This window comes from Sparus aurata, chromosome 3, assembly GCF_900880675.1.
Source record: "Sparus aurata chromosome 3, fSpaAur1.1, whole genome shotgun sequence".
NCBI lineage: Eukaryota > Metazoa > Chordata > Actinopteri > Spariformes > Sparidae > Sparus > Sparus aurata.
In genome coordinates this window covers 22,942,134-22,954,668 of record NC_044189.1, presented here as the reverse complement: position 1 = coordinate 22,954,668, position 12,535 = coordinate 22,942,134, and the positions used below count along the sequence as shown (strand labels likewise).

The following is a 12,535-nucleotide window of genomic DNA, read 5'->3' as shown; positions in this document are numbered from 1 at the left end:
TAGGGTGTATAATGTGGTTTTAAAGAGTAATTTAAACACTCAATCTTGGTCACACACTCTTACTCATTCTCCCAATTACACGGTCTCACACAAACACACATGCTCAGCTCTAATGATGAAGAGGTAGGATATCCTGGTGTCAGTGTGGGTCTCTCACCATCTGTGGCAGCTCCTCCTCTCTCTGACAACTCTCTCAGCTCAGGAAGTAATTAGTGAGCTCGATTACCACCGCCAGCCGTATAGTGTTGTTTTACCCACCCTTACACACTCACACACACACTCACACACCCACACACCCCCCCCACACACACACAAGCAGACACACAGTAGAGCCCATATGGACACAAATGGACATGTGCACATAAGTATTCACACTTTCTGCCAGACTTCCATATATTTGTGCTGGCACTCTAAGAACTTGTACAAACAGATGTACTCTTTCACACTCTTTCTGCCACTTTGTTCCTCCCTCACTCACATGGCTAATTTTAGCATGAAATGTATACGTGGGTTGTAAACACCTGTGATACACCAGGTGCATCCACCATACTTCCTTTGTCTTAAATGAAATATAAAAACTAGGGCTGTAACGATACACGTATCAAAACTGAAATTGCAACACTCAGATCCACGAACCTGTCTTGCAGTGTGAGAAGGCAGAATCGCCACACGACTTCCAGTCCAGATCCAGCCCTATGAGTAGCCCCTTTCACACAGAGACGCCACATTAAGTGCTGGAGTGCTGACCGTCGCGTAGATTGTTTTTCATCATAAACACTGAGCTTAAGTTATTTGCCTGTGACAGATGCTGTTTTTCGGGTAGAGATGTGACGAGGAGTCGGTAGGACAGGCTGGAGGACAGACGCTTCTCCACGTACAGCTGCGGTATTTTTTTCCTCGTTGCCAAAGACAGTTACAGTTACTGCGTTACCTTAGTTTGGTTCTGTAACGATGCTTTGTGGGATATTTCTCTTTATTTAGTGGAGTAAGGGATCTGTGCAATTAACAGACCATCAGATAGACACGCCCTCCATATGAACAGCAGGCTCATCCATTCATGCTGGTTCGGTTTGCCAATACTATCAGACGAGTATCATATACAGTTACTGAAATGTTACATAATTAAAATGTGTCATTAAAAAACAAAAAACAAACAAAAAAAAAATGAGGTTTGTATCGAACCGTGGGTCAAAAATCCCGATACAAACCGAACTCCGAGTTTGGTGTATCCTTACAGCCCTAATAAGAAAAGAGAGGTTCAGTGTCAGGATCATGTAGGAGATGGGGAGTTCTGATAAACACAAGAAGACACAGGAGTCTTTGAAGCTAGAGCCACGGGCAGTTGGTAGGATGGGACAAGAGGGTAGCAGTGGTTTAGCTATCAAACACTTGAAACATGGAGACACACTAGAGTAAAGACAGAGTGATGAGGAAGTGTTGATAGAGGAGCCAGATTCAGAAAGAATGTATGAGAAGTCAGCTTAGAGTGAGATGGCCCCTAGGAAAGTGTGTCACTTTCACTCATTCACTCAGTACCTAAGTGAAAACACTTCCTGAGAAGAACTTGATTGACTGTGAGCAGTTTTAAAACCGAGAGTTGCGCCTTGTAGCCTAATATTAAAGTCTCTTTGAATCGCTACTTGGTCAACTGAGAGTTGATCGCTTCCCAGACTCCCAGCCTGACTGTGCTTCTTTTGCAAATTTTTACAAAGTCATCAGCTTCATGTCTGAGACTTTGATTTGCTCTCTGTTGTCTTGTGGGGTGTCGAAATCTCTAGTCTTGAGTCCGTCATCTTTGTTGTGATTGTTGCCGGGGGCGCCTATGGTGGTGCACCTGCGGCATTGCTGCACTCTCTTTTTAAGAGCGAAGGAAAACTGTGGGAAGAAAGTGATGAAAAGAAGGAGAAGGGCTATTGGCAAGCTATGCAGAGTGAAAGTCACAGTTGATCATGCACATTGCAAGGAAAAGGCAGCACAGGGGACAGAGGACACGGTGCAGACATGCTGGCTTGCTTCTATTGTTTAATTTTTTTCTAGTCATGCTGGCTTGGGATTGTTCCACATAGCGTTGACTTCAAAAGAGTTGCCTGTTTTCTCCAAAACATAAAAAAAAACTTATCAGTCCCTTTTCAACACAATAACTCTATCCCTGAGGGGTATCTATAATTTTAGAGTTTGCAGGAAGGACCAGGGACAAGAGAGAGGGTTACAGGGTCAAACAGTAAGAGTCAGCCAATACCAGAGGAGAGGAGTGGAGAGGAGGGCAGAAAATGGATGTGGACGCAAGGAACTTGATAGATGGGTTGAGGGATTATGACTGCTGGTGGGCAATTAGAGGGGTCAGGTGGAGTTCTATGATGGCGTTGACCAAAAGCACACTGTCTCTTAGTGAATTGCTTGGTGAGCAGTCTGCTCAGTAGAGCTTGATGATTGTTCTCTTTCTGTTACTTTAACTATATAATTGGACTGGTCTCGAATTTAATGACACTGGCTTGTGCAGGGATAAGTTATGGTTAAGTGCTGTTTCTCTTTTTCAAGTTTGCTATTAACTGAAGAGGGCTTACAATCTTTTTTTATATGGAAGAAGGCATTACTTTCTGTTAGGGCTGAAAATTCTTTTCATTGTCAGTTATTCTGCTGCTTATTTTCACAATTAATAGATTTACCATTTAGTCTCTGACATGTCAAGACAATGAAAAAAATCCTTTTTCACACTTTTAAAGAGCCTAAATTGACACCTTCAAATTACTTGTTTTGTCAGTAAATAGAAACTCTTTATTTACATTCATAAATGACAAACAAAAGCAGCAAATCCCAGCAAAGAAGCTGAAACCAGCAAACATTTGTCTTTTTTTAGATTTAGAAATGCATACAAATGATGAATCAATTTTTTGGTTGCCTCTTAATTTTCCTTTGATCTGCTTATTAATCAATAGATTAATCATTGCAGCTCTAATCTCTGTCAGAAAAGGCATCTTATTCATACCTGCTTCCTTGTTTGTTCTCTCAATTCTCATTAGTAATTATTCATAATTTGCTTTTGAGGATCACATAGAAGGCATGAATAACGATATGTACTTGTGGCCCGACCATGTGGCAAGAATGGAAGTGAAAGTGTGCTTTTTACGATTTCATAGCTATAGAGTCTGTACAGTGTTGGCTTCCAACCAGCTCACTGGACACGTAATTTAAGCTGTGGGGAGCTCTAGGAGCAGTATTGATTTAAACCTGATGGACAAGTTGAGTGGTCCAATAGGAGAAGAGAGGCCAGGGATCATGGTCACCCATGCTTCCCTGATTGATCCACAACAGCTCAAATGAAAGCAGGTCAAGTTTGCATGCACCCTGTTGACTTGCTGTGTATGTGTGTGTGTGTGTGTTTTGTGATAAAGAGAATGAACAGGAATAAACACCATCAATCACCATCGAGAACATCACCCCTTTGCATATGCGAGTCTAATCTTGCTCACTTACATTCTTTTTTTACCGTTCCATCCGGCGCTTTGATTGGCGGCTCTGCAGAGTTAGCATTCCGAGAGGCAGCGGGAAAAGACAGCCTTGAAGACTGACTTCACGAACTGAGATGTGTATGTGGATTGAATGTGGCAGTGGGAAGGGCTGGTAAAAACACGAGTGAGTTCAGCCTCCGCTCGGTATTACCCTGACAGGGCTTCTTCTGCATTGCTTGCCCAGGGGAACACATTACTCTGCCATTACGCTGTTTGCATCCACATTGATTTTCTTCCCCATCACCATCCACTTTGAGGCAATGTAAATAACGCCTGACGCTCGCCAATTGCCAGATGCTCATTCGTCCGCTCGCTACTAAGTGGAACTCACAGCTATTTGAATTGTAATTTTCTTTGGTGCTCAGTTGTTTTGCAAAGCACTGTGATACATTTTCATCTAACCGTAGTGCTCCCTTGAGATGTTAAAGGCAACACTCGTAACACCTTTGATACTGTACATAGCATAATAAAAGCACTATTAGTATTAGCATAACTTCCTCAGTAATTGAAAAAAGTGCTGCATCACAGGTCAGTGATTGCACTATTTTTACAGAAAGTGTTCCTAAACAAAACACGTCTTAATTTTCTGTTCTTGTAACTTTTGCAAAACTCCATTTCCCATGAGAGTTATCTGTTCTTCTTCTTCTGTTTTTACCCTGCATCCATTTCTGACACAACAAAGCTCCCTGGGTAAATGCAACCTATTCCTTCCTGTTAAGAGATCTGAGAGCCCAATGAGTCTTAATCCCTCTAGGTAGCCTCCCATCCTTTCCCCTCTCTCTTATTACCCTCTGCCCTACGGACTTGACACACTGACATTTAGCTAGCATATAGATTATCCCTTCAGTGCTGATATGTGTCATCATGTTCCAACCTGTGGAGGGAGCACGTCTGTGTGTGTGCTAGTGAGACAGAGAGAGATAAAGAATTGTTGGAGGAGAGTACAGAACACAAGGTATATATTGATTGGCTGTTAGGTTGACTCACCTGAGAGTGAGTGAATGGTCTTCGGAACAGCTTTTTAAATCCAGGGGCTGTTTTCTCTAGTTTCCGATGGGACTTACAGCAATAGGAGTGTGATTCATTTCTGTGAAGATAAATGCCTCAACTTTTGTTTTTGTGTTTTCAAAGAGATCAGTAAAAAAGTTTTTCATGTCAAGGCTCATGAGATTTAAGTTTACTGCAGCACAGATTCAGTTCTAATTCATCTCAGATGATCTATTGGCAGATTTGTGTGCAGTGGTGTGTACGTATGCATACATCCATTTGAATGTGCATATATACTCTAATTCTTAGTGTGTTTGTGTGCATGCCGGCTGCTATTCTTCAAGGGGGTGACACACTTGTCTCATACTCTCCCCCCCAGACTCCACTGCAGCATTGATTATGACAAGCAATTGGCTGCCACGTGCATTTTCTTTTAAGTACTTCCTGTAGTAAAACAGTCTCGGTGAGAGTGTGTATGGAAGTGAGTGATTGTGCAGCATTTCCTCTGACCGATTTTTGCCTGCCAGCACAAGAATAGGTGGTTGCCCACCTGCGCTCCCAATAGTCCCTGCTAAAAAGCATTATTTATTGTACGTTTGGGCACTAAGGCAGTTATTTTCATCCAGTGAATACACAGTATTGGCAGCGTATGCAGGGGCACTTTTCATTCATTTTAAATGATACTATGTCATGGTGAAGTGGGTGCATATTCTTGGTGTAAATGTTGAATACATATTTTTATCCATTTCTTGTGCTGTGGCCTGTTTCTGACAACACAGACTGATGGAGTAAAGGAAGCATTTCGATCTGGAGCTTTACCGGTAATTCACCGCAGCATCACTAGTCTGGTCACGTAGAGGATGGTCTGACTCTGGCGTTTTTCTCTCCCCCCTCTCTCTCTCTCTCATCTCTCTCTCCCTCTCTCTCTCTCTCTCTCTCTCTCTCTCCTCTCTCTCTCTCTCTCTCTCTCTCTCTCTCTCTCTCTCTCTCTCTCTCAGCTATGTGGGTGTCATAAAGCATTTGAGTGGATAGTTTTGTCTGATTGTCTAATGAAAGTCTATGGTCTTTCATTTTACATTCTAAAGTCATTTACTGTAAGTGGTGCTCTCATCATAAAATCTACATTCAAATAATTGAAACCAAAAGTAAACTAATGAATGGCATGCTTTGAGTTCAGTATAGTTTCCCTGATTCCAGAGTTTGAGTCAAAGGTATTTGTGTAATGTATGTCAGAAGATTTGCTTTTGATTTGTGCATTCACAAACACTGGTTACTGTTGACTTGCGTATTCCACTTACTTTGCATGTATGTTGCATCAGGGATGATGTGGAAATCTGAAAGCCCACAACTACACTTCTCTAAACTATACAATGGATAAAGGAGAGAAACATTGGCCGAGATGGAAATGTCTCACAGCTGATGTGAGGGATGGTAATGAAACCCTGACGCACGTCAAGGATCATCATGTCAAGACAACAAAAGAAGATCTCCCGTATTGTGCTGTTGAGGGGTTATATACCAGCTGCATCTTTCACATTCTCTTAGGGCTGGGCGATTATGCTAAAAATAATAATCACGATTATTTTGAGTGATATTGAAATCACGCTTAATAAACACGATTATTCACTGATTTCAAAAAAAGTATTTATTGAGCCACCAAAACTCAACTTTAAATATAACTTTTAGAAAAACAACCAGATAGATTAGTAACAAGTAAAAAAGTAAATGATGATAATATTTGTATGTTTGATGGCAACACGTACCGCTTGTCCAAAGTGTTGACCACTTTGCAAACACGACGCACGGCGGCACGTTAATCGTTTTTCTTCGATTACAGTGTTTTCATGATTGTGAGAAGCCAAAATCGAAATCGCGATCAAAATTTGATTAATCGCCCAGCCCTACATTCTCTTACCGTTCTTGATCTAGATCCCTGTCTGTTTCTCTCTGTCCTGTACATTTACTCTTTCTCTGTCTGATCTCCTCAGACTCTTTAGACTCATCAACCACTTTACCTCCCACTATTCTCCACCATGCAGATGACATTCAGACCTGCCTCTGCTCTGGCTGAAGATCTCAAAAGGCCAATTGTGCCAATTCTGAGCTCTTTATACCATGTCTGGATTCACCTGAATATTATATAATGTATGGAAAGAAGTTGTCTCTGAAACCAGCTCTTCCAGTTTTAATTTTACTGAAAATTAAGAGGTTAGCTCTTTTTTTTTAAATTCTTTACATCCTTTTGCTGCAGCATCAGCTTTCTGCATCTGAAACGTTAGTTTGGCTTGTCGGCCTGTGCTAGACCAGTGGATCAATAGCTGTCTTTGCCAGTCTCTCCACCACAGGCCCTCAAAGTCTGTTTGTTTGAGTCAGGATTTATTAACAGCAGCACTTGGTTGAGGACTCAATGTGCAACGTGTCATCGATCAAAACTTCAGTTATGATGAACTTTGCACCACCCGCCAAGAAATGCTCCAGCGAAACATTATCTCCAACACCTGGTGCCTTGCTGCAGATTGGCTCACCCCAGAATTCCACACTTTTATTACTCCTTCTGTCGCATTGCTCTGGCTAAGAGCTGGAGAGGAGATTTGCAGTGCAGAGAGCAAGGTTAGCGAAAATGGGCCAAGGCTTAGCCATGTATTCTATCAACCTTCTAGCTTGCAAGTGTTTTTTTTTTTTCTCCCAAGGTAAAGCCTGTTTCACTAATACTCTCAAACCACAGCAAATAAAAAGGGAAATAATTGTATTATTTCTTATTACATATCATTAATTGTTATTGATCATCTGTGTTGTGTTAAGAAACAGCAGGTGCAGCAATTTACTTGGCAATATTGAGTCTAACCTATAAACTGACTCCCTTGAGGCAAGCGGCCTGGATAGCAATGTGTCTGTGTAAGCATGTCTATTCATGTGTTACTTCACCCCGCCATCCCAGTGAGACCAGAGAACACGCAGAGGTTAGAGGTAATGGCCCAGATCATGGTGCCCTCACTGGGTGTCTCTTTAGTTGTGTTTACTAAGCACTGCACCATTGGGATCCAATCTGTCGTTTTTAATAGTCCCACAGATGCACTAATGGCTTATGATTTGCACACAGAGACGTATTTTAAGTTCTGCACATTGGCGCCCTGGGCCTACAAATAGATTACAGGCTTTTTAAAAAACAGTATTTCATTTAAACATTATTTCAGATCTGCATTTCATCATGTCCTTATTCAGGAACTTTGACACTAATTGTAATATATCTGTAGCTACTGTACTATAGTGCTTTTATGACAATTAAAAAAAGTATTTGTGAATACACCGTTTTTGTCTTCATCTATAGTCCCCCAAAGCTCTTAATACTTCAGGATACTGGAGAATGGCGTCTCTTTGTTCTTTTGACTTAACAAAGTTGTCTGTCTTTCCCCTTATAATTTTGATTAATTACTGTATATTGGAAGAAGAGCTGTGAAACTGTTAATACTGCGAGTCCATGTATCAGCATGGCAGTCAAAAACACAATCAATCTCGTGTTCCCTTTATTTCTCTGTCTTTGATCATCCGTCACTTTTGTGCAAACAATAGTTATACGCTTATGTTTGTTGAGCCAACATCCACTGATGCTTCATCCCACGGCTCGCTTTGATCCTTTTAATTCACTTCCTGGGTCAATTGCTGCTAACCTTAAGAAGCATGCTTCAGAGGCTTTTTGTTATGGTGTGATCAAAAGAAAGCAGTGGCTGTATGGAAATTGATTGTGTGCGCCTTTCTTGGTTGACAGCACTGTTTTCTAGCAGATTTGTACACCTTTAACCTTGACCTCCCTCCGCATTTCTTTGAGAGTGTGATTGGGCCAACACGCTAAGCTTCACAGGGCTGTGAGGGACGTCGCATCAGTCAATTAATCAATCACAGTAATTAACCAAGATGGAGCATCAGGAAGGTAGAGGGATGGGCGGAGAGGCTTAGAAGTAAAGCAACATATGAAATCAATTGGACAAATGCACAATGCACTCAGTGGTCCGCTGTAGAGGACACTGGCTACAGCAATTAGATGTAAAAGCAGGGAGGTAAGGACAAGTACACACAGCCTTTTAATGCCAAGTCATTGCATGCATTGGATTGTGTTAAGCTGTGTCTGCATGTTCATGCGCACAGGGTTCTGCTGCGCTGCAAACACATCCAACTGGTCCTGTCAAGAAGTCCCAAATTCAGTCTGAGACTTTGAGTTTTTGTCCTGTTGTAGAATAAAACCCTTCAACTAACCAAAAGGCTGTAGCTGGCTCATTTTTGTAGGGGTGACAATGGGCCTTCATTCAAACCTGCTTATTCACCTTCATTGTTTTACTGGCCACACTGACACAGAATTCAGATCTTTTCTTATCACCTAAGGTCAAATTTCCATACCAGACAACACAATAAGAAAACAAATAATAGATATAATACAACGTTTCGAAATCAGTGACATCATGACAAAACAAACATGAGACATTTTTCTTATAACATTGTTCTACATTCCTGAAGTTATCTCAGTACATCACTTCTAAGGTGGAACTTTGGAGTAGGGCCATGCTGCGGTAACAGCAGGACATCTTGTCCCTGAGCGTCCCCTGAGTGGACGGAGATGTCACTGTCTGATCTGGGTCACTGCTCAACCCCAAAACATCCCCATTCTCTATCTCTAACCTCCCCTTTTCACAAAACAACTTGCAAATATCAGAACAAAGGGCACAAACACACACACACACACACACACACACACACACAGTGCATATGTGAGCTCTGCTGTGAAAACTAGCCATCTTGACAAGTAATTTAACATGACAACATCGGCCAAGGGCGTCAGATAGTTACCCGTTTTTCCAAAGCGAATCATCTTGCTTTTGTTGAATTGAGCACAATTGTGTTGATACTAGCAGAGTGATCTGCTCTTTGCAGACAATGGCGCTTGTTTCTCCCAAATCCCTGAAACAAGTGAAACTGCCTCGGATGTAGAACCAACTGAAACCCACTGCAAGTACAAAGAGTCTCTGATTTTGAGTCTGATTTTCAATGAAAAGCTAAAGATTCATTTGACTTGACATGTATGCAGCAATACAATAGGGTTGCAACCAAGTGCCTTTAGTCTTATTAATGGCTAACTCATTCCAGACTCCTGGGAATCTATAGGTGACTAATGCAGCAGACAAACAGACTGAGTCATTCTCACCTTTGAGAAGAAATCATTCACACAGTCTTCCTCTACATGCTTCGATACTCATGATCGTTTATAACATTTCTCTGTATATTAGGGTTGGAAAGCTCACATTTGTGGCTAGTAATGAAAGAAGAAAAGAGCAATCAGGAGAGAAGAAGGAGGGAACCTGCAAGGTGAAATAAAGCAAGGACGTGCTCGCTGGTTTGGAATGTAATATATCTTAATCTTCTTTGGGACAGCAGGACAGGTTGTGTGTGTGTGTGTGTGTGTGTGTGTGTGTGTGGGGTTGTACAGTCAGTATGTGTTCACTTCTCACTGTGAATGTGTTTGTGTATGTGGAGAGTTGCAGTGACACACCCCACCTTTCCCCATCCATCAGACAGACACTGCTTTCTTGGATGAGGTGACACTAGGCCAACCTGAATATATTTACAGAGGAACCTTTATGAACTCTGGTGAACGTGCCTTGACCGGCAATTACAGGCCGCACAGCAGCGTGCCTCCATAAAAACTCTTTCTAACTGCATCAATAAACGTGGGGAAGCAAAGGTTGACAGGCAGTGTTGGAACTCAATGTAAAAACCTTAGCTCCTCTGTTGAACATATGGAGGGACAGTTAGTGTCTCTATTAGGGGTGTAACGATACACAAAAATCACAATTTGATACGTACCTCGGCTTTGAGGTGACGGTTTGGTTCATTTTCGGTACAGTATGTGAACAAAATGCAAAAGATAAATTTGCTTGTGTATTCAGAACGTTTGCAAACCAACAATTTATTCTAACATTATACAAAATATGAAAATAATATTAAAAAATAGAATACTTTTGTAAAGTGCTGCCTGGTAATGAGTTAAATGAATTATTCTCAAATAAACAAAATATATATAAAATAAGGTTATATTAATAAGTCCAATTAATAAAATATTCTCAAACTCAAAATATATGAAATATTATGAAAATAAATTCATCACAGCTTGTTAAAGGCTTTTAACAAAACCTCTCCACAAGTGCAGCACTAACAGTTCCAGCATGTAGCCCTGTTTAGTTTTACTCAACCTTAATTTCTTTTGCCAGAAAGATAAACTTGTCCACATTGACTCCACCCATGAGTGGAGTCAATGTTTTTCCTGGTTAGCGCACATGGCCGAGGACCCCTGTCGAGACAGGATTCTCAGACCCAACCCCCAGCACACCTGGGACCCACACCAGTAAAAATGAACACCAGTAACTGTCACACCAGAAACACGTCTTACTCCGTTGTAATATTTAACCAGGAAGTTGCAGTGTTCCCAAGCAGTAGACTTTAGCGACAAGAGAGGGTATTCAAGCTCTGTTTTCTCGCTAGCGTTAGCCATGATGTAAATGGGCTGCACGTGTAGCTGCAGGCAGAAAATAAACACATGCCACTTCCGCTCCGGGAACTCATCTGTGCACATTCCTGTACGGAACTGAACGTCCTGTACCGAAACGGTTCAATACAAATACATGTATTGTTACATCCCTAGTCTCTAGTTAAAAAATGTGGAACGGAATTGGAATGTCAAACACTACGTATATTGTATGTAGTCTGCAAATTCCTTAGAGATTACATTTTTATCATCCTGTGCAGACACAGTATTTTTATTTAGTTTTTTTTAATTATAACAAAACATTTTGATAAAAATGTCGTGGCAGCAAAAAACCATATGCATCATAAAAACTTGACATTATAGGTAAAAAGTTATTTCAGTTTTTTTAGCATTGTGTTGCTCAAGGCTATTAAATTATGATTTTATGACATTGCATTTTTATAACATTATTAGCAGTTCTTTCATTATGAGTTGTTTTTTTACTGGCTAAGAGGCTGAGTCAGATTTTTTCTTTCTTTTTGAATAACCAATTATACTCATAGCAGATGAGGCTGTTGCTTGTTCAGGGGTTAAGTCATAGCTAAAGTGATATAGTGGTTATGTGATCCATTAGACCCCCCCTCTGTAAGTGGGTTTTTGCTTGGTAGAGATTTTTGGAGAGTGCCAGAGAGGTGTCAGCATCATATTGATCCCACAGTACTGCAATCTATCGTAATACCACTTTCCCCACAGACACAATAAGACAGAAGCAAAGACAGAGTGACAGACAAAAAAAAAAAACAAAGTTTTATCTTTATGAAACTCTCACATTATATGTCTGTGCTGACAGAACTTTGCAAGCACACTAATGGACACTTTTAACAAACTGTCCTGGTAATTGTAATGACCTAAAGTGCTCAACTGTTCTTATGGAGTCGCTTTTATTATTTGTTTTAAGAGAGGAGTTATCCAAGTCAGAGTCCTGCACGGGTGAAAAATAATGTACTGTGTCGGACACAGATGCGATCGGGTCGGACGCCTTTAGAGGCGGGTCGGGTTTTACGATTGCCATTTTGAAGGCGTCACTTATCATCAGTCATTATTAGCGACACAAATGATAAGCATTTATATTTCATATGAGCTCATTATTGCGTGCTTGCGCCATCCCAGAACTCCCATTCCCCACGCTGGCTTACTTTCACTTTTAAAAATTGCGTCCGTCCAATTTTCCTTCGTACGTCGGTGCGGTTATAAGTATGGCGGGTTTGGGCGGGTTTGCAAAATAAGACCCGTGCAGGACTCTGCTCTAAGTGACCATTTTAATCCTCTAGCTAATTATCAAGCTAAATATCCAACATGCTAGTTAGCGTCAAATACTGCGGTGGAAGACGACGGTAAAATATTTCCTTTCTCTAACACTAGATTTATTTATGCCTGAATTTTAAGGTGTGGCGGCTTTTATTTTGCCGTGGCGGTGCGCCACAGTCAATTACATGTAGAGGAAACCCTGGAGTACATGAACACCAAA

General features: G+C 41.1%; 1 protein-coding gene across 1 annotated transcript in view; it reads left to right on the top strand.

Moving 5' to 3' along the window:
- Positions 1–12,535, top strand: part of csmd2 (CUB and Sushi multiple domains 2) — a 268,624-nt gene that overhangs the window by 78,478 nt on the left and 177,611 nt on the right. The gene's annotated exons all lie outside the window — the stretch shown is intronic.